Below are 23,784 nucleotides of genomic sequence, written 5' to 3'. Positions count from 1 at the left end.
TCCCCTCCATCTCTGCCCCCAGATTCATGTCCCCCCTCCATCTCTGCCCCCAGATTCATGTCCCCTCCATCTCTGCCCCCAGATTCATGTCCCCCCTCCATCTCTGCCCCCAGATTCATGTCCCCCCAACTCTGCCCCCAGATTCATGTCCCCCCATCTCTGCCCCCAGATTCATGTCCCCCCATCTCTGCCCCCAGATTCATGTCCCCCCATCTCTGCCCCCAGATTCATGCCCCCTCATCTCTGCCCCCAGATTCATGTGGCCCCCATCTCTGCCCCCAGATTCATGTCCCCACAGCTCTGCCCCCAGATTCATGCCCCACATCTCTGCCCCCAGATTCATGTGCCCCCCATCTCTGCCCCCAGATTCATGTCTCCACAGCTCTGCCCCCAGTGTCATGCCGTCCTCTCCTTCATCTGCCCCCAGTTTCATGTTCCACATTAGACTTACCTTCTCCTTCGTTCCCCCGCTGCTCTCTCGGCGCCTCTCTCTCTTACTGGCGCACAGTTGTAGACGCGATGTGACGTCATCACATCGTGTCTACACTGCCGGGTAGCCGGCGGCAGCGCTGAAGCGAGGAGCTGACCTGTGTCAGCTCCTCTCTTCGCTGCTGCCGCTGGTCTCGCTGACACATATGCGGCTGAAGCGAGGAGCTGACACAGGTCAGCGAGAGAGGCGGCAGCAGCGAAGAGAGGAGCTGACACAGGTCAGCTCCTTGCTTCAGCCGCGTATGTCTGCAACTCAGATCTGCGTCCTCTGGACGCAGATCTGAGTTGAAACAGCGGACATAGAATGACTGCTGCCGGCGCCAGGGGGCCCGGGCCCCCCCCCCATTTTTAAATTTGGCCGGGCCCCTGACGCCAGTAGCAGTAGTACTGGCCTATCGGCGGCCCTGGGTGGGAAATGCCTTTCTATTAAAGGGCTGCTCCCTCACTCTGCAGGAGAACAAGACAGCTTGAGGTGAGATGGAGAAATGGTGCACATTAGCAATGGTTGGCTCATTGTGGAGGCTTTGGGGGAAAAGTGGCCAGCAAGGCCAGGCGAGTTTGGAGAACAATGCTGACTGCTCGTACAAGAGAGAGTCACCTACAGGAGGACGCTAGCTGGTTCCCTGAACTGGCATACCTTTTGAGGCACCTAGTGAGTGGGAGCCTAGAAACTGCGGTGGTGATATGGGTATCCCCCATGATAGCTCCCATAGCCCACAGGCTATAGCCTGAAGTTTATAGGCCATAAATCTGAGAAACAGGATAACCCCTTTAAGTCATGAGAAATCGTCCTAAAACTGGCTTTTATGGGAAATCACATTGTTGCACCAGACGAGAGGACGCAATTAAAACTTAAGGCAATCAGGCAATTCAGAAATTACATAATTCCATCTGTGGACAGGTCTTTCATGTCACAGAGGAGAGGTCCTCGTGGACAAAGAAGTGACCACCAACCATATTTTATTTGACCTGGAAAAAACATTGTATTTGGTTCCATATTAAGATAAACCACTATGGGTAATGTCTCTTACTCCCCGGAAAATAAAGGCACTCCCCTGAAATGCACCCACGGTGTTTTTCACAGAAAGTCAGCAGTTTTCCTCTGTGGACTATCTGTCCCTATTATACCTATACAGAAAACACAGATGCAAATTTTTTTCTGCAATTTGTGGATAGGATTAGCCAGAAACCCATCCCCTTTGTAGGTAATGTAAAACGCGACATTATTTGCAACAGCATTTCCACCAGGGCCAAAACGTTGCATTTTGACAAAACATGGGGCCCAGCCTTAAAGTGCTTTCAGCCAAATAGTTCCAGCCACAAATCCTCCGTTCAGTACCTTTCTCTGAAACTGCAACGCGGGTGTGAACCTAGCCTTATGGATGAATACCGCCTCCATGTAATGCCACTTTTTATCAATAGGTGGTGATAACGAGCTGTGTTCTGTATCGGGTTATAGAAACTACAACCATTCAGTAACAGGATTATGGTTTAAACATGAACCAATAAGATGTGTACAAGTAGCGTAACTGCAAATATATGTGATGTCTTGTAGATACATGAGAAAAAAATGCAGACGTTTCTCATAGATTGGATTTCTCATTCTGTTACAGTATGTAATGCAGTAGTCAAGTCATGTCATATTCCAAAATCTGCAACCGAACAGCGTTCTCATTGCCTTTAGTCCCATTTACTCATGTGATTCAGATAAGATTACAAATAATATACTAGATTAGTAATATCTTGAAGACATTGAAGGCAACTGGCATCTTAGTGGCATCATCTTTTGCTCTAGAGCAGTGGTTCCCAAGCTTTCTGAAAGTAGGACCCATTTCAGTTGAGACTTTCATTCAGGACACCCAACTACTGTACTATGTCCTATTAAAAAAAAGTCAGCTACATTTGATCTCTATTATGCTGTTCAGCTGCATACTGCCTCTCTTCTGCTTATTCTTCGTTCATATATACCAGATACACAAACATACAGCTCTGCTATCTTCATGTTCCCACACACGCATAGCCCTTCTACCCCCACATTTCTCACACACACAACTATAATGTCTCCATGCTCTCCACACCCATAGCCAGTTGTGCTATCTCCTTTTTGCCCCTTCACATACACATACAACACTTGTGCCCCCATGTTTTTCTTCCTGCAAACTCAGCTCTGACTGCCTCCCCCGACAGCCACAATTCTGCTGTCTCACCCTGCTCCCGCTTTACTTTTACCTCTGCTGCCATCAAGTCCTCCACACATTCAGCTGCTACATCTACATTTCCCTCCACACACTCAGCTCTGATACATCCACATGAAGCTTCTGAGCCCCAGTGCAAAATCTGTAATGGGGCCCCTACGTGCCTGGTACCATTTAGAAGAGAGGTATATTTTATATAGCAGTAGTGACTGCTACCACTGCTCCCCCAATAGCTATGCTGCTTCACCCAGGGGCCATGACTCACAGTTCGATAGTTACCCGGGAAAATGCCAGGGCCCCAATCCCCTGAAGGGGCCCACTCAGCAGTGGTTTAGGGTATGGGGCCCACAGTCAGCTGGGAATGGCTGGGGCCCTGTACTACTATGATAGCAGTCGAGGAAAGCCTGGTTTCAAGACTGCTATACATATTGCTAATGTAAAGAGGCCTAGCTATCTCCAGTCCCCTTTCCAATAGATGTCAGCCAAGGGGAGGTGATTAAAAATTAAAAAAAATACACTTATACTCACCTGTTTTGGGCTCAGCATCCATTCCAGAGCTTTTCAAGTCAGTGACTAAGGTCCTGCTCCCCAGGCCTCATTGCTGGGGTCTATGATTGGGCTGCAGCGGTTACGTGGGTCACACTGGCTTAATGACATCATCGCGCCCCATTTGATCACTGAGGCCCAATCACAAGCCCCAGCAGTGACATCTGGTGAGCAGGACCTCAGTTGCAAGGCAGAAGAGATGTGAGGATGCCCAGGAGAGGTGAGGTAAGGTGAGTATAAGTGTTTGTTATTGTACAAGTGTTTGTTATTTTGAATCACTTCCCCTGGACCTCTGATTATTATACTCTGTGGTCTGAGGTGACCCCAGAGTATAATAATAGCACCAGCTTTAGTTTGGGGGGCTGTTGGGAGCATATACTACTGTGTGGGTGACATTGTGGAGCATATAATACTGTGCAGAGGCCACTGTCCAGCATATAATACTGTGTGGGGCCAATGTGGAGTATAAAATACTGTGTGGGGCCAATGTGGAGTATATAATACTGTGTGGGGGCCACTGCAGATCATATAATACTGTGTGGGGGCCACTGTGCAGCATATAATACTGTGTGGGGGACCACTGTGGAGCATATAATGCTATGTGGGAGGCACTGCAGAACACATAATGCGTTGTGAGGGCCACTGCGAAGTAAATAATGCTGTCTGGGGGCCACTGCGGAACACATAATGCTGTTTGGGGGCCACTGCAGAGCACATAATGCCGTGTGGGGGCCACTGTGGGCATACAATGCTGTGTGGAGCCACTGTGGAGCATATAGTACTATGTGGGGGCCACTGTGGAGTGGCACTATTAACAGTATCAGGCCCTGTTCACACAGTGGAATCTGGCATTGATTTTGCAGCAGATTTCGCAACCTAAATAAGCAGCAGATTCCTCCTACTGAAACTAATTGGAGCAGGAAGCTGTGAAAAAAAAGCAACCTGATGGATCTTGCCGCAGATTCTGCAGCTGATTCAGAGGCTGCGGCTTGAGATTCCCTAATAGTTAGACATTTGGGCCTAATCAGTGGTGGAAAACCACAACAGAATGCTGATGTTCTGCACCATGAGCCGGGGGAAGAAGATAAAGAAGAATCCGAGGCAGATGTCTATATGGAATGGACTGTATTATCCTCCACTCTAGCAGGTCTTCCTGTAGCAAAACAAACACCCAATTTCAATTGTTTTTTTGCTACAGTGTGCATGAGTTACTCCAAAAAGGGGCCATTGGGGCTCTGTTGCCCAAGGGCCCTCACATACCTGGAGCCGGCCCTGCCCGTACATGTACAGAGACTGGCATTAACTGAATTACATCAACATTGTATATACTGTATATGATACATATTGCCAACAGATTTTTTTTTTCTGTTCAATGAACTTCCACAATGTATTAAAACTGAATATAAGAGCAACAGTTAAACTTGTTAGTTGGTAGAATTGACTCTTCTGGGCATGTTCGAGACTGTTACTATTTGTTCATTTATTTTGGCAAATAATGAATTCTTATGTGGTTTATTGTCTTGTTTGAACTGTGCCCAACATGTTTTTCCCAGTTTGACGCAAGCCTTATTGCGGGATTCATGCAATTGCAATAATTGTTATTGTTTTCTTATATAAATGTAACTGCTTTCATCTTTTTCGTGCAGCTTCTCGTGACTCTTCTGGGGTCAAGTCTTGTTTGCACTCACATTGCTGCTCCCTCAAGTAGAACTGGTGAACAATGGAGCTAAGTCCCTAGCTTCCTATTCACATAGAACTCCAAATTTGTTCATAGATAAATACTAGGAAATAAAACACAGTCTTTAGCAATAATAGGGAGTCTTCACACGGAGTTACGCTCCACTCATTCTGAACGTAAAACTCGTTCAGAATGAGCGCGTAAAAAACAGATCCCATTCATTTCTCTGGATTCCGGCATACGCGCGTATCACATTGAAAGCAATAGCTAAAAAAGCCTCCCATTGATTTCAATGGGTAGCGCACGTATCCCGGCACCCATAGAAATCAATGGAATCTGGCTTTTACGCGCTCATTCTGAACGAGTTTTACGTTCAGAATGAGCGGAGCGTAACTCCGTGTGAAGGCTCCCATACAATTTTTACCAAGACTTATCTGCCACTAAACAGTTTAAGAAGATGAAATTGTATACACAAAGATCAGGAAGATAAAGTGGTAATATTAAATTCTTCAATATGGAGAGATGAATGGTTGGGTGGAACCACAAGAAATTACCAACGCATCTTCATGTATACCATCTTATCTTGAAATGTGCATCATTACTACAGACTGTTTATTTGGTATTGAGCTATGAACAGATTACGCAGTTTTGGAGTTGTTTGCACCCATGGTGAAGCTGAGATGGTGAAGTAAAGTTCAGCCCCAGGGTCAATGCTTGGTTGGAGAAACATGAAGATTTAGGCCCAGTAGTTACTACAATCTCCACTCTCGCCCTGGAGATTAAATAAAGATCGCCAGAGTGGGGCTTTAAGAAGGCATGGGACTGCTCACCAGGGGAGCTTGACAGGGATGGCCTTCCTGTCATCAGGAGAGTGGGCATAATGCCTGCATAGAATGGCTGGCTCTGTACTGAGGGGGGTCATTATATATGTGCCACAAATGAAATAGACAGTGTGTGTCTGGAGGCTGGTGCAAAGCATGCAGAACAATAAAGCTGATGAGCAGGTAATGGAAGGAAACTCTCTGCACGTGGTGAATGACATGTGATAACCATGATGAAAATGAGAGGCAGCAAGGAGTCTTCCAGTAGATAATAATAAGAGACCCAGAGCGCCTAAGGAGAGACAGCTGTAGATCCCATTTAGAGTGCTACATGTTCCTGTGTATGGGTACAGACAGGGCCGCCGATAGGCCAGTACTACTGCTACTGGCGTCAGGGGCCCGGCCAAATTTAAAAATGGGGGGGGGGGGCCCGGGCCCCCTGGCGCCGGCAGCAGTCATTGTATGTCCTGTTTGTTTCAACTCAGATCTGCGTCCAGAGGACGCAGATCTGAGTTGAACACATACGTGGCTGAAGCAAGGAGCTGACACAGGTCAGCTCCTCGCTTCGCCGCTGCGGCCTCTCTCGCTGACACATATGCGGCTGAAGCGAGGAGCTGACCTGTGTCAGCTCCTCGCTTCGCCGCTGCAGCCTCTCTTGCTGACACATATGCGGCTGGCTCAGCCGCATATGTGTCAGCGAGAGAGGCCGCAGCGGCGAAGCGAGGAGCTGACACAGGTCAGCTCCTCGCTTCAGCCGCATATGTGTCAGCGTCAGCGAGAGAGGCGGCAGTGGCGAAGCAAGGAGCTGACACAGGTCAGCTCCTCGCTTCAGCCGCTGAAGCGAGGCGCTGACCTGTGTCAGCTCCTCACTTCGCCGCTGCCGCCGGCCACCCGGCAGTGTAGACGCGATGTGATGAGTTCACATCGCGTCTACAACTGTGCGCCAGTAAGAGAGAGAGGCACGCAGAGAGCCGCGGGGGAACGAAGGAGAAGGTAAGTGTAATGTGGAACGTGAAACTGGGGGCAGATGAAGGAGAGGACGGCATGACACTGGGAGCAGAGATGGAGGGACATGAATCTGGGGGCAGAGATGGAGGGGACATGAATCTGGGGGCAGAGATGGAGGGGACATGAATCTGAGGGCAGAGTTGGAGGGGACATGAATCTGGGGGCAGAGATGGGGGGCATGAATCTGGGGGCAGAGATGGAGGGGACATGAATCTGGGGGCAGAGATGGGGGGCATGAATCTGGGGACAGAGATGTGGAGACATGAATCTGGGGGCAGAGATGGAGAGGACATGAATCTGGGGGCAGAGATGGAGGGACATGAATCTGGGGGCAGAGATGGAGGGGACATGAATCTGGGGGCAGAGATGGGGGGCATGAATCTGGGGGCAGAGATGTGGAGACATGAATCTGGGGGCAGAGATGGAGGGACATGAATCTGGGGGCAGAGATGGAGAGGACATGAATCTGGGGGCAGAGATGGAGGGACATGAATCTGGGGGCAGAGATGGAGGGGACATGAATCTGGGGCAGAGATGTGGGGACATGAATCTGGGGGCAGAGATGTGGGGACATGGATCTGTGGGCAGAAATGGAGGGGACATGGATCTGGGGGCAGAGATGGAGGGGACATGAATCTGGGGGCAGAGATGGAGGGGACATGAATCTGGGGGCAGAGATGGGGGGACATGAATCTGGGGGCAGAGATGTGGGGACATGAATCTGTGGGAAGAAATGGAGGGGACATGGATCTGGGGGCAGAGATGGAGGGGACATGAATTTGGGAGCAGAGATGGGGGGACATGAATCTGGGGGCAGAGATGGAGGGAACATGAATCTGGGGGCAGATGAAGGGTGTATATGAAGCTGGGGGAGAGACGGAGGGGGGACATATAATTTACGGGTGACTGTAGGAGGATTATACAGTGTGCGGGCACATGAAAAATTAATGAGTGGGCGGAGTCAACATAACAGTGGGTGGGGCTAAATTTCCCGCGGTGCGCAAAGCACGCCGCACATTTAATCCCTCTTTTGGTTCTTCAAAAGTTGGGAGGTATGGGTACAGGGGGCAATGGAAAGATGTTAGAAGGTGGACGGGGGGGATTGTTGGGACATCGGGTGTGTGCCACTGCGGAGAGGGAACTGGGGCAATAATATATAATATATAATTTTTTAGCTGGAGAATAATAATGATATAGGCTATGCTACTAGCATAGCAGCCTGTTTGGGGGTGGGACTTTCACTTTAAAGGAGTATTCACGTTGCGTTTTTGGCCTCCCTTGCCGGGATACATTGGTAACCAGTCACAATCAGCTACTCACTTATCCCTGCATGGAGAACTGCAGGCCCCCCTTTTTTTTAATGGCCAGTTCTTCGTGCAGGGATAAGTTGACAGCTGATTTTGACTGGTTACCAACGTATCCCGGCAAGGGAGGCCAAAAACGCAATGTGAATAAGCCCTGAGGATTTATTAGGAGGGCTCTTATAGATGGTGCTGGCTCTCTATAGGCGCTGTCACACGTAGCAGATTTTACCTGCAAATAGAATCTGATTAAGCCTTGTAATGCTGCTAAATAAAGGGAAATGTAATACATAATTGGTGTGTCGCAAAATAAGGTCGTTTTAAAATGGCGGGGGGGGGGGGCAGACACTTAGGCTGTATGGGGCCCCAAAATTCCTGATGGCGGCCCTGGGTACAGAGACTGTTTAGCTATTTGTAAAGTAAAGACTGTGTTGTATCTGAGCCATGTCAGTGCTCAGTAACATGACTGTTAATACTGCATATATTCTCTGACCAAAGCCCACCCACTCCATTTCTCTATTACATACCAAAAGAATGGACATGTATTGTTGTACGAGGTCACAAGAGGATCCATTGGTGTGCTCATGACACCGTAATAGGGCCTAACCACAAAGGCTTCTTAAGGAGATTGTAAGGCTATCTGAATCTGACAATGGCGTTCATCACTGTTCGGATTTATCACCTATTCACTCACTTTATATGAATTGTGCATGCCATGATAACAGTAGGGTTAACTATGCATTGAGAGTTGGCATGTTCATAGGCAAAGGAGACGCAATCCAATGATGTACTCGCATGAGGGCCCCTTCACACGGAGGATACGCTGGCTGATTTTGAACGTGTAAACCTTCCGAATCAGCAGCTTTTAAAACAGATCCCATTGCTTTCTATGGGAGACGGCATACGCGCGCTCCCCATAGAAATGAATGGGAAAAAGCAGCCCATTCATTTTTATGGGGAGCGCACGTATGCCGGCTCCCATAGAAAGCAATGGGACCTATTTTAAAAGCTGCTGATTCGGAACGTTTACACGTTCAAAATCAGCCAGCGTATCCTCCGTGAGAAGGGGCCCTAAGAAAAATCAAGGCCTCATAGACATAGAAAAGTGTTCAGGCTAAGGTGAGGTCTGATTTTTTTAGTGGAAACACTCAGAGTCTCATCCAAGTGCCTGCCATCCCCCTCATTGTTTTCATTGGGATTCCATTGTCACAGAGCAGGCTAGGACCTGCTCTATAATGGTGCAGACCAGTGGCGTAACTACCGCTGAGGCAGCAGAGGCAGCTGCCACAGGGCCCGACACGTCAGGGGTCCCGGGCCACTGACGTGTCAATTTGAATTTGGGAGAGGACATCTTCTGAGGCCAGGGCATCTCCGCTGTTAACTCTTACAGCGGAGATGCCGAAGCTCGCTATTACATACCCGGCATCCGGACCCTCCGAGTCAGAGGCAGAGTACTGGAAAGCGAACACCCCGCAAAGGCTAATGACCTATTCACCACGGTACAGCCTGTAAGACCGTCTTTGCGGGGTGTTCGATTTCCAGTACTCTGCCAGGAGCGTGACGAGCATGACCTGCCCCGGTGTCTGTATGCTGCGTCGGAGGATCCGGATGCCGGGTATGTAATAGTGAGCTTCGGCATCTCCGCTGTAAGAGTTAACAGCAGAGATGCCCTGGCCTCAGGAGATGTCCCCCCCCCCCAAAAAAAAGGGTCAAGTTAGCCCTCGGCCCCATATCTTTAACGTTGCAGGCCGAGCTTGCAGGAGCCTAATGAAGGCTCCCAGGCCTGTCATCGCTATATTACTATTGCGTATGGTCTCTATGACCATCCGCAATAGTAATGTATAGAATCTCCCATAGACGACAATACACTTGTATTGCCGTCTATGGGACTTGCAATCAAATGATTGCAGGTTCAAGTCCCGGGGGGGAAGGGGGGGGGGGAGTTTTAAAAAAATAAAATAAATGAAGGTACTTTTCAGTTATCGGGCCACTAAGGGACATAATACTGAGTGCAGGGGCCACTATGGGGGATAATACTGTGTGCAGAGGCCACTAAGGGACATAATACTGTGTGCAGGGACCACTAAGGGACATAATACTGTGTGCAGGGGCCACTAATGGACATAATACTGTGTGCAGGGGCCACTAAGGGACAGCGCACAGGAATGCGGAGGAGGGAGTTAGTCGAGGTCTTCGGTGTCGGTCGGGGAGTGGGGGGGGGGCCATGTCAAAAGTTCGCCACGGGGCCCCGCCATTCCTAGTTACGCCACTGGTGCAGACCATCGTGTGCATGAGGCATTAGACACATTCAAGTACGGTGGGCATGCAAAACTATTGCAAATTTTTGTATCCAGCATATTCAATACCTCAGGGGTCATAACTGTAGGTAGAAGAGGTAGCAGAGGACCCTAAAACCCCTCTGCAAAATAACACATATGTCATAGAGAGAATGGTAAATTCCCCAATAATGGCCATGGCATAGCATGTTAGGCACAAGTGCTTATCTCAATTCACTATGTAATTTAAGACACCCCCGGAGCCATCGGCAAAGGGGGACATGACTTTGGGATGGGGGAACCAATAACTCCTGCAGTTTCTTCTTTGTGCAGTAGTTGTGTAGATTTATACAGAATGGTTCAGCTTTAACGGTATATCTGTGTATATTCAGCTTTAGGAGTATGTAGTGCTTAGTGTGTTACTGTAGGGAGGGAGGAGTTTAGGAATAGATGTCACTTCCTGTCTCATCCACCTTCATCCTCTTTCTCATCACAAGACCTGGATGAAGCATTTCCTTCCCGCCCGCCCTCTATTAATCACTATTTTACAATTGTTTTTTTTTTTTTGTTTGTTTGTTTTTTACATTTTCCTGTATAATGTATTATTGTATCATTTCTTTGTTACTGTCATTGTGTATCTGGATCTATATATACAATTCTGAGATGAGTTTCGCAAATTGTTGTTGGCATTATCCTTCTAAGCCCAAGGGAAGGGCAGTCCTCCAGCCATGGTTCCCTAGAGGTTTCCTCCACAGGGGTTTTTTCCTCTCCTGAGTGCTGTAGGATGACTCTTCGTGAGTCGGGGGTTTGTCGTGTTTGGTCCATATTTTTGTCATTTGCCTGAACGTTTAGTTTTGGAGTTAATTGTTCATGGCATTGGCAATGAGTGTGGAAGTAAATTAATTCAATAAGTATTAAAAAAAAATAATAATAATAATAATAAAAAAAAAAAAAAAATGAAATAAAGATAGTCAAGTAGAATGTGATAAAGTGTTACTTGTCACATGGACTACTGGTAAACTGTCACAGCTTTACTTTTGCGGTTGAGGAGTCAGGTGGAAGTTGCAGGCAAGTTATTGTGGACTTATTTTAACTAATAGAGGAGGTTAAACCTCATGGTGGTGAACAGGCTGAGCTTTGGAAATGGCCAGCCTGAAGGATGTCGGAATAGGAACGTCATCCAGGGGCGGGCACAGTGGTTAAGCACAGGGTCGTTGGTGCCCTTAAAGTGTACTGGCTCTGCTAGAATTGCAAGCCGGAGCGTGCCGCCCCCTTTATTTATTTATTGCTGTCTGGCCGGGTGCTGTATGTCAGACAGCTGGGGATCTCACAGTATTCGTGAATCCCAATGGTCTAGCACTTCACCTGACTCCTTCTGTCATTATTTTACTTCTGTGAGTTTAATAAAGCTGTGGCCATTTTGACACCCAAAATAAAGTGTTTTGTGCATTTATTCCAAAGTCAATACTTACTGTAGTTTGGGTGGTTTTAGGAAGGGGTGAGGGACATCCCATATCCAAAAGTCATGCTTGTGAGAGGCTTTTAACTACCCATCAAAAGCAGTAGACATACATAGTACCAGATCTCGAATGCAACCTCCACCAACCATGTGGCGTTTATAATACTGGTATCTTTTTACATGGCAAAGGGTCTCATGTACAGGACCCTTGAATGACTGCTATGACTGTACCACTTATAGCTTTGCCATTGCATAATGCTAAACTGCTGATTGCTGCAGTTCCCGTATACTATAGTAGTATGAAACTGTATACAGCTAGGGTTTGCATTGTCAGCTTCAGACCTGTTCTACACAGGTGTGTTCAGGAATGCTGCGGCTCTGCCCAGACAAGCAATGACAGCCTGTGATTATCTTGTCAGGGTTATTATAGTCTGGCGACACCCTGGCCGCAGGGCAACAAAGACAGAGTGGTCAGGTCAAAGCTAGTAGTCAAAGTCCGGTCTGGACACCTAATGAAAATATAAGTGCTGATAAAGCTGGAAGACTATAGAACATTAGCTTTGCCAGCTACATTAATCTGTGTATATGAGATGTATATGCAGTATATTACCATTGACAGGCAGTTCCCATATGCAAGCATGCAACATACTTGCAGATACCCCTAGATATATGCATGCAAGTTGCATATCCATGTTGCATGCTGACAGTTGCTGCTATATTAATACAACCCCAATTCCAATGAAGTTGGGATGTTGCATAAAACATAAATAAAAACGATGATTTGAAAATTCTTTTCTGCCTATATTCAGTTGAATGCACTACAAAGACAAGATATTTAATGTTCAAACGGATAACCTTTTTTGTTTTATGCAAATATTCACTCATTTTGAATTTGATGCCTGCAACACGCTCTAAAAAAACTGGGACAGGGGCAACAAAAGACTGGGAAAGTTGAGAGGCCTTCCAGATTTTGGAACTTCCAGAGGTGAACAGGTTAATTGGAAACAGGTGTCATGACTGGGTATAAAGGGAGCATCCCCAAAAAGCTCAGGCTAGGGCTCACACCTGCACCTGATCTCTGCCTGGGGATTCTAGTCCCCATTTCGCTTTCGTTGCAAGCAACGCTTTTCTCTCTGCATTTTCTGAACTTTTCAGGTAGAAATCTGCAGGTTTCCGAAAATAACTGCTTTTTTAAGCGGATTAGGTTTCCATTCGGGTGGTGCCCAAGTGGACAACCTGAACGGATTCCCGAACGTAGGTGTAAACCTAGCATAAGTTGTTCACAAGCAAGGATGGGGTGAGGTTCACCACTTTGTGAACAACTGCGTGAGCAAATAGTCCAACAGTTTAAAAACAACGTTTCTCAACATACAATTGCAAGGAATTTAGGGATTTCATCATCTACAGTCCATGATATTATCAAAAGATTCAGAAAATCTGACCAAATCTCTGCAAGTAAGACAAGGCCGACAACCAACATTGAATGCCCATGACCTTCGATCCTTCAGGCGGCACTGCATTAAAAACCGACAGTGCTGTACAACTTGTAGGGTTCAAATACAGACAGATACATAACAAAGAACGTCAATTCACACAATGGGACTGAGGGTCCTGCTCACAAGAGCTTACAATCTATGAGGTAGAGGGGGTGACACAAGAGGTAGCAGGGGCGGCATTGCTTATGCAGAGGTCAGACACTTTTGTAATAGAGGTTACTGTCATTACACAAACAAAACTCTCACTATCATGTGGGGTAATGTGGGAGCGGGGACAGAGGAAGGTTAAATTTTGGGTATTCTAATTATAGTACGGAAGGGTTTATGTTAGAAATTGTGATAGGCTTGTTTGAAAAGATGCGTCTTTAGTTTGCGTTTGAAGCTGTAGAAATTGGGAGTTAATCTGATTGTCCTGGGTAGAGTATTCCAGAGAAGTGGTGCAACTCGGGAGAAGTCTTGTATACGAGCATGGGAGATTCTGATAATAGAGGATGTAAGTGTTAGGTCATTGAGTGAACGGAGTACACGGGTTGGGCGGTATACACAGATGAGGGAGGAAATGTAGGGAGGTGCTGTATTATGGAGAGTCTTGTGGATGAGAGTGATTACTTTATATTTTATTCTATAATGAATAGGCAGCCAATGTAGCGACTGGCACAGACCACTTCAGAAAACCATTGTCAGTGACCACAGTTCGCCGCTACATCTACAAGTGTAAGTTAAAACTTTGCCATGCAAAGCGAAAGCCATATATCAACCACACCCAGAAACACCGCCGACTTCTATGGGTCCGTGTTCTTCTGAGATGGACTGACACAAAAAGGAAAATGTCCTGTGGTCTGACCAGTCCACATTTCAAATTGATTTTGGAAATCATGGACGTCGTGTCCTCCAGGCAAAAAGGAAAAGGATTGTTATCAGTGCAATGTCTAAAGCTAGCATTTCTGATGATATGAAGGGGGATGTTAGCACCCACGGCATGGGTAACTTGCACATGCATAAAACGCTCACCGCCGCTCACGGCCGGACCCGGTCTGTGGTTTCCGTCTTCTTGCATGCAGAAGACGGAAACCACAGAATGGAGTGCCGAATGCAGGTGTGAACCTAGCGTCAGTGGTTTCTTAATAAGTCCGTTTTTATTCATATGCTAATGAGCTTCCAGCCAGCACAGGAAGTTCCCAGCAGCACTCGTCTCTGCTATTATCTCCTAGGTGTGTGCAAACAGGAAGAGTCATCAGCAGCAGCAGCCTATGCTGTATACACCCCATAGGAAACAATAGCAAAGGGGGTCCACGATGCATCGTGCACCCAGTATAATTAGCATATAAATAAAAATGGACTTATTCAAAAAACGCTGAGGCAATTTACATACTAAAGGTAGGTGTGGAATAGCATTTCTAAAGGCTATGCAAGGATGTGATTAGTTAAAAATGACTTTTCCCAATGATAGAGCCCCTTTAAAGGTACTATAAGGCTGCATTCACACGGAGTAAACGCTGGCGTTTTTTGTGTGTTTTTTGCACATAGCGCCGCGTTTACGCCGCGTAGCGTCGCGTTAACGCCACGTATACGCCGCGTTAACGCCGGGCAACGCCACCGCTAAATAGCGCGGCGTTAACGCGGCGTATACGCGGCGTTAACGCGACGCTACGCGGCGTAAACGCGGCGCTATGTGCAAAAAACACACAAAAAACGCCAGCGTTTACTCCGTGTGAATGCAGCCTTAATGCTGATAGGCATATACAGGTTTTGGAGCAACATATGCTGCCATCCAAGAGACGTCTTTTTCAGGGACATCCCTGCTTATTTCAGCAAGACAATGCCAAGCCACATTCTGCACATGTTGCAACATGGCTTCATAGTAAAAGAGTGTGGGTCCTAGACTTGTCTGTCTGCAGTGCAGACCTGTCTACCATTGAAAATGTGTGGTGCATTATGAAGAACAAAATATTACAACAGAGACCCCGGACTGTTGAGCAACTAAAGTTGTACATCAAGCAAGAATGGGAAATAATTCCACCTATAAACCTCAGTTCCCAAATGCTTATTGAGTGTTGTTCAAAGGAAAGGTGATGTAACACAGTGGTAAACATGCCCCTGTCCCAGCTTTTGTCACCCCTGTCCCAGCTTTCTTTGCCGCTATCCCAGCTTTTGTTGCCCCTGTCCCAGTTTTATTTGGAACGTGTTGCAGGCATCAAATTCAATATAAGTGAATATTTGCAAAATATAATAAAGTGTATCCGTTTGAACATTAAATACCTTGTCTTGGTAGTGTATTCTATTGAATTTTGGGTGAAAAGGATTTGGAAATCATCAGATTCTGTTTTTATTTATGTTTTACACAACGTCCCCACTTCATTCGAATTGGGGTTGTATTTGATGCATCTAGTCAGCATGTATCTAATGAAAATTAGCAGCACCGGTACAGAAATATTTTTCGGTGGACATTTTAAAAAACTTGATCGAGAAGGCCTTGCACTATAGGAAAAAATAAAATATAGCCAGGCAGCCCTCAATGTAATGATCCTTTTTTATTTGCACACTACAACTTTTAAAAGTGTTGTACCTTTATCCACAGAATGGCGGATAAGTGTCTGATTGCTGGGGCCCAATCGCCCTTGTGAATGGAGCACCAGTACGCTCGAATGACTGGCACTCCATTTATTTCTATGGGGCTGGCAGCGCCTGCAGCTCTATGACTTCTTGGACCTCACACTCTCTTGTGGATTAAGTGGGGTAGGCCACAGCTTTCATTGTAAAATGTAACTGATAATTACGCAACAGCAAAAACCATTCCATGTCCATTGTGAATCAGCACTTTGTTTCTCCTCTTCTTTCCGAATGCCATCGCTGGAAGACACCGGACAGGCATGCGGGATCGTCTTTCTTCCTGTATTACTTGGGCATGGTATCCCACCAACCTGTGATGACTAAACTGAAAAAGAAATTAAAAACAGACAACAAAGAACACAAAACCGGTCCTTCACCAAAACCAAAAGGGGCAGGGGTCGGCTTTCCTCTCACCAGCTTCTAGCAGAAGATAAGTGCCACCTACGTGCCTCCCAATTTAAGGACCTCTCACAAAATTCCTCCCATCATAGTAGCCACATCACCTAGTTGTTTGAAACATAACATCCAACTTCCAATAAGTCCAGAGCCCGTTCATTATTTATTTCAGGGCACTCTAAGAAGTGAATGAAGCGCCAGTCATCCAAGCGGCCGAGCACCCATTATATTTCTGGTGCTGCTGTGGACTCTTTGTAATATATATATATATATATATATATATATATATATATATATATATATATATATATATGTTCATTATATTAATATATTTAGATCAAGCTCCAGTACATGTGTACATATCTTAAGATGTGTTTAGCTGACACTTTTCTGCCGAAGAGCCTTATGCAGCTTTTAATTGCCATTATGACTAGCATGTGCTGTTCATTGCTGCAATTATAAACTGCGTCAGTAAAAAAAATCACAGTGTAAACTCATCCTTAATCATACCATGAAGAATTACAATGTTAGGGTCAGTTCACACGTGAAAACCGCCTAGCTTATTTGTGCGAGGTAAAAAACCTCGAGGAGTTTTTTTGACGCTGTTTTTTGCATTCCACGCGTTTTTTGACGAGGTTTTTGACGCGGTTTTCGCTAGCGGTTTTCGCTAGGTTTTTTTTTCCTATATGTGCTATAGAAACTGCAGGCGAAAACCGCACGGTTTTTTGCAAAAAACCGCGCGGTTCTGTGTGCAAAAAAACGCGCGGTTTTTTACCGCGCGGTTTTCGCCTCCCATTCACTTCTATGCAATTCTTCAGGCGTTTTCCGCCTGAAGAAAGGTCATGTCGCTTCTTCAGGCGGAAAACGCTAGGAGGAAAAAAAAAGCTAGTGGTCTACATAGACCACCATGTTAAAGGAGAGGTTTTTGAAGCGAATTCCGCTGTCAAAAACCTCCCCTTTGCCCACGTGTGAACTAGCCCTTACGCCAAGTATTAGGCATCCCTCCACTTACATACTACATGTTCAAATGACAAAAATCTCAAATAACCACTAAATATTGAATGCTCATGCACCAGTCAGTGCCACATGTCTGCACTTGAATTCTAAAATATATCACATGCACATTATTATGTAGCGCCTTGATTTTTTTGCACTCACAGAGGTGCTACGTTAGTGGAGGGATGCCAACGACTCAGCACACAACAAATCTGCTGCATGTGAATATAGCCTAAGTATACACAGTTGTTTTAGGGTTATTATAGAGAAGACAGAAAGGGTACTCTGCCTCTTAAGGGAGACCGCCTTTGCAGGCCACCTATTGACTGACATAAATCCAAACTAGAACATCTTACAGAAAGCTGTTTCAGGGTTATTGGCCTTCATCAGTGCAAAGCAAAGAGTTGTTCTACATATCACAAGGTGGCCTACAAAGGAAGACTCCCTTAGGAGACATAGTGTCTCTTCTGGCGGAGATATAGTCACAAAATATGTGTATTTACTAGGATAAGTATCTTCCAGAGATTCTGAAGTTCTTCTAAGGGTAAGTTCACACCAGGTTTTTGGGACCAGAACTAGGGTTGAGCCGATCTTGAGATTTCAAGATCGATTTTAAAATCCGATGTCCAATCATTTTCCAGCCGATCTCGATCCTGATCGTGATCATGAAATTTGCTCGATCGCCGATCGAAATCCGATCCTTTCTGAACCCGATCCTCAACCCTAGTCAATGCTTCTCTATGGGAAAAGTCACTTTTAGGGTTGAGCCGATCTTGAGATAACCTCCGATCTCGATCCCGCTGGAAAATATCGGGTCGGAATTCCGATTGCGATCGTGAAATTTACTCGATCGCCGATTGAAATCCGATCTTTTCCGATCCCGATCGCTCAACCCTAACCAGAACCTGAGGCAGAGCAGAGGCCGCCTCAGATTCCAGTCCAAAAGCCAGCTAGTCGTGACTGAAAGCCGGTGCACTGCACCGACATCTAGCCGCGTACTCTGCTCCAGATTAGGCCTAATGAATGGGCCTAGTCCGGAGGAGGGAGTGTCTTCAGGCCGAAACGCGAGGTGACTCGGCCTGAAGAATGAGCATCTCACTTCTTTTTTCTGGGAGCCGGAAGAAACGGCTCCTGTAAAAAAACTCCTGAGCAGATCCCATTGATTTCAATGGGAGCTGTCTTTTTGGTCAGGATTTTGAGGTGGATACGGCCGTGTGACCTTACCCTAAATGTTGCGTGCATTATGTCTAGGTAAATAAGTGTTTTTTTAGAAAAGGACTACAAACCATTAAACAGCCACATTGGTTTGTGCACAAGTAGTGGACCTTCAAGCTTTTTTTATACTAATGCCACCCTACCTACCTAATGCCAACACTACCAAGCACACATTAGTGCCAGCAGTTATTAAAGAGGATCTTTCATGTTGTCATGAATGTGCGGTTTTATATATCGCTAGAAAGCCGATGAATTCAGCATACTGTTGGGTTTCTCGGTATGTATGTGCCCCGGTTCTGGAGATATAGGTGGTGTTAATTTTGGGATCGATATCTCCCCACTATCAGACATGTACTGGGGGGGGGGGGTGTTCCTCACAGCTCATCATCAGTGCTGGGCGGTAAGGAATGACAGTACAAGGCTATGGAAGAGTACTGTCTGGGTTCAGCGCACTTCGGCTTTCTAGCGGTATATAAAACCACACATTCATGAGGACATGAAAGGTTCTCTTTGAAAATCATCCTTATTTAAATCCAATAATAAAAAATATATAACTCACAATGAATCCATACCACCCATTAAAGACATAAAGTCCCATATCAATGTATATCTGAATGCATATGTTACTCCAGTATATAAGTATCACCTGTTAGGCACCAACCTGTATTGAAGTCAGGTTCCAGTTTCTTTGATGTGTATTTATAGGTATATATATATGCTTGACAACATATGCATATGACCGCTGAGGCCTACCTGTGAGCATACCTTCCAACTTTCAAAGAACAGAAAGAGGGATAAAAATGCCACTGCAATTTTAGCTCCTCCCACTTCACTCCGCCCATTCTCATCCATTTCTCTTTGTGCCCCCAAACAAATGCTCCTACAGTCACCCTGACATTACATGCCCCCACATTATAATGTTCCCCTCCAATTTCCCCACAGTAAGAAGTCCCTCTCCTCGTGTCCCAGTTTCAACTGGGAGCAAATGGGGGGGCATTAAACTGGGGCAGCTGGAGGGGGACAATAAATTAATGGCAGGTGGAGTGGGACATTAAACTGAGAGCAACTAGAGAGGGACATTAAACTGGGGCAGCTGGAGGGGGACATTAAACCGTAGGGGTAGCTGGAGGGGGACATTAAACTGGGGGCAACTAAAGGCAGACATGTTTTCTCCAGTTTAACGACCCACAATCCGGGACTCTTGCACAGAATACAAGATGGTTGGGATGTATGCCTGTGAGGCCTACATGTGACATCATGGGTCCTCTCCCTAAGGCCTGCTGAGGCCACTGATTGGCCTCAGCGGTCACGTGACCACTGAGGTCAATCAGCAGCTTCAGCAGACCTCCGGAAGAGATCTGGGAGACGCCACCAGAGCAGAAGAATCACTGGGAGGACACCAGGCAACGGAGACATATGATTATGCATTTTTTACATGTTTTTTCACTGACCCCATCTCATTTAAACGTTAAAAGGGTTCTCCATTTTTGCCTGGACAACCCCTTTAATACTGTGCGGCTCCACAACTGCGGACAGTTATGGACTCCCTAAATACTGTCATGTGAATGGGGCTTTATAGAGCTTTAAATTATACAAAACAACTTTGTACTGAAAGATAAAAGTTTGTATTTGGTACTTTTGTACAATTAATGTTCGCTATTTACATCACACAGGGTCTGTTTTATAGTGACCGTGAAATGTTATTACAGCCTGTACTAATATCACGTCTGCTATAAAACAGATACTGTGTGATATAAATAGTGAAGATATCTGCAGCATGGTAGTCACCTTCCTCCCACTTAGTCAGTTAGGGCTACAGGTGTATGTGGGCCCTTATGTGGACTTCTTGTTTGCCACACCTTCAGTTTAATAAACGTACAGTAGAGTATCTTTACCAAGATCACTATGGAATCCCCAAACCCAGTGGGCCTGACATCTGCCTCAAGCTGATGTTAGTCCTGGTCACAATGCTGGAAATGTGAGCTAGGTCAAACTAATAAGTGTTCTTACCCTAAGCCATAATTTAGTATTTAATATTACAATTAAAACTGTAGATTTAACTGAACAGATCTGCAGGAGAGTTGCTACTTCTCTCCTGGCCAAAGTCAATATAGCTGTGTGGTCTCATCCTTATCCTGCTGTTGCCGGTATTTGATCTAGATATGACCATACAATATAAGCTAATACAGGATGAAAACTGCTTCCTACAAGTCCTGGATACCCACCAGAAATGATAGCATAACCGGCATACTTTATGGGCGCAGCCAGTTCCAAAGTAAATTATCCCGCCAATGCTTGGCTTGCTAATCTGCAGAACACAAAGGTGGAGATTAATCAGCTTTCTCAGGGTGGGGAGAGGCGAGGTGCAGTCTGGAGTGTGGACACACCTGAAGCTATGACTCAAAATGGGAGAAGCTAAGATTTTGGCACACCTCAGCTCCCTCCTGAACAATACAGGAGGAGGATTATGGGAATAGTCCGTACTATACTGGCGTTACATAGGGAATATTTGTATAATTGTATTTAGGGTCATTAATGTAAAGGGGTTATCCAGGGAATAACAAAACTGACTATTGCATTCCCTGAACTGGTTAAGCCTTATTACTAATATCCATGCTGGTCCCCTTTAATGTGCAGAGGGCAGCTGGGGAGGACTGAGATTCTTCTTCCTCTGCCTCCCCTGCTGGTGCTCTGCAGGGCAGATATAAGAACAAGATTTCAGGTCTCCCCATCTGCCCTCTGTGCTGGTAATATTGGGGATTCCATGGGACAAGATATATTAGTAATAAAACTTAAACAGTGCAGAGAATAAACCGGTAAGCTTTAATATTCTTTGGTTAATCCCTTTAAAAGTTAAACACAACTGACCAATCCTTTTACAAGCTGTGAGAATATGTGGTGGGGTATCTTAGGTGTCCAAAGAAGATAGTGTTGCAAATGGCAAGCATCAAAATGGACCCTCTATTGTGACACTCGATGTTGTCACTCAAGACAGAAGGGTCCATGTTTGTTTTATCCTTCACTACCCTTATATAATACAAGCACTGGACCAGTTAATAACCCCTTGTTTGCTAACAGTGCTGTTCCTTTACAGAAGACAGTCCTATACTGGTTCTCAGCACTCAATGACAAAAGGGACTGGATCACTCAGGGCTTGACCCCTCTTTTGAAGGAGCTGAAAGCAGAGTTCCCTCTATGGTAACGGACAGACAGTCCTGATATACCTGAGCCAACTACATTTCATCATTCACCCTATAAGGAAAACGTTTGTTTTTGTACCGTGTTAGCCAGTGGGTAGAAAAATTTGAGAGTCTTCAGTAGATAATAGAATTCTAGGAGGGAGAGTGGAAGAAGGTTATTGGTTATTGCTACATACAAATAAACAATTAATTAGTTTGTAATGTTCTTATCAGTTCAGAGAGTGTCTTTTATGGTTTTCTCAGTTCAGTGATTTCTGTAGGATGCCATGAACCCATGTGACAGATTCATCCCTTTCTGGAGAGTGTCAAACAAGGTAATCAGCTTGTACTCATATATCCGTCTCTGTTTCCTTGATTTAAAATTCCCTCTTAAAACTTCTGACCAGTCTCTCGGGCCTACTATCGATTCATTGACGATATCCTAATCATTTGGACTGGGTCTGATAAACAGCTGAAAACCTTCCATGAACAATTCAACCAGTTCCATCCCACCATCAACCTGATGCTCAATTACTCCTTCTCTGAAATAAATTTCCTGGACACAGTCATCAAGATACAGAACAACAAAATTGAGACATCACTGTATCGGAAACCAATTGACCACCCAACCTTCCAAAGATGGGATAGCTTTCATCCGAAATACATAAAGAACTCCATTGTCTACAGCCAGGCTATTAGATATCATCGCATATGTTCAGACCCTGCAGATAGAGACAAACACCTTGGGGCCTCAAAAACACATTCTTGAGGCAGGGTTACCATTGCATACACCCCAAGTGCATGTTATCCACAAGTGTCTCCATATCAGTGTTTGCATACCAAAGGTTCTCCATAACAGTGAGTGCCAGTGACAGGTGCACCCACAAGGTAAATTTTTATAACATTTATAAGATTACTTCCTTAGGAGTACTTAGTTGGAACTTTTTGTCATTAATGGGTACTTAGCTTGAAAAGGTTGAGAGACACTGTGTTAGACAATCCCAGAAGAAACCCATATGGCACAAGAAGAGAATACTGTAAACTAGTATTCCAGGTGCACATTCAGGGCAGCAACCCTGACTCCTACCACCACCAAGCATGGCTAAGCCACATAACTCGAAACAAACCCGACACCCCCCAACCAAACAACAACCAACCACCAAACCAGAAACACCAACAGATGATGTCCAAGGCGCAAATAAATGCAACCATAGACGCAAACAAAGAACAATACATCGAAGAATGGAGAAACTAAATAAATAACTCAAAGAAACTCACCATGTACCAATCCCTGCAAAGGGACTACACCATGGCCACCTACCTGGAGAGAATACACCACCCCAAACACAGACAGACCCTGAGCAGGTACAGACTGAGCACCCACAACCTAGAGATTGAAACGGGGCGGCACAAGCAGATGTACAAGCCACAGGAGAACAGACTGTGCCAGCACTGCAACCAAGGGGCTCTAGAAGACGAAGCCCATTTCCTGCTACACTGCACCAAATACTCAGCAGTGAGGGCCGTCTACTACCAAAGACTCTCTGCCCACATCCCAGACTTCACGTCCACAGACGAGAAGAGGAAACTCTACATCCTACTGGGAGAAGAAGAGACCACTGTGGAGATCACTGCCCAATACGTGTCCAGCTGTCACCAAATAAGAGGAAGATGAGACCCCAAGGACTATTAAACCCCCAACCCACCACCCAAAGACCTTTAAGCCCCCTCATCGCCCTCCTACCCCACGTCCATCCATACCCACATGTATCAAACAAGAACAACGAGACCCCAAGGACGCACTGTGTATTTTATAAAGGGCATTGTCTGTGAAAATGATTCTGTTGGGAGCGGCACTGCTTGTTTTGCATAGTACATCATTTATAGGGGTACTATATATAGCACTTTTATATTCACGAGCACACTCCCTGACACTATTACATTCAGAAAGTGCAGTTTATAGCATTTTTATGTTCAGGGGCTGCATACAGGAGACATTTAGGCGCACACCTTGTGGTGTCATGCAGTTCAGCAGTGGAGCATTATATACTGGGGTACAGCAAATCTCACCATTTTATTTATGGGGCACAGCATGTTGACACCATTGTATTCAGGTGCA

At 45.7% G+C, this 23,784-nt stretch overlaps 1 pseudogene; it reads left to right on the top strand.

Annotated features, from left to right (window-relative positions):
- The first annotated feature begins 6,380 nt into the window (after nucleotides 1-6,380).
- LOC142211067 (small nucleolar RNA SNORA17) lies at nucleotides 6,381-6,492 on the top strand (annotated as a pseudogene).
- Nucleotides 6,493-23,784: the final 17,292 nt, after the last annotated feature.

The sequence above is a fragment of the Leptodactylus fuscus genome, chromosome 6, assembly GCF_031893055.1.
Source record: "Leptodactylus fuscus isolate aLepFus1 chromosome 6, aLepFus1.hap2, whole genome shotgun sequence".
In the NCBI taxonomy this organism is placed as follows: domain Eukaryota; kingdom Metazoa; phylum Chordata; class Amphibia; order Anura; family Leptodactylidae; genus Leptodactylus; species Leptodactylus fuscus.
The sequence above is the reverse complement of the archived record's forward strand: the minus strand, read 5'-3'. Positions and strand labels throughout refer to the sequence as shown.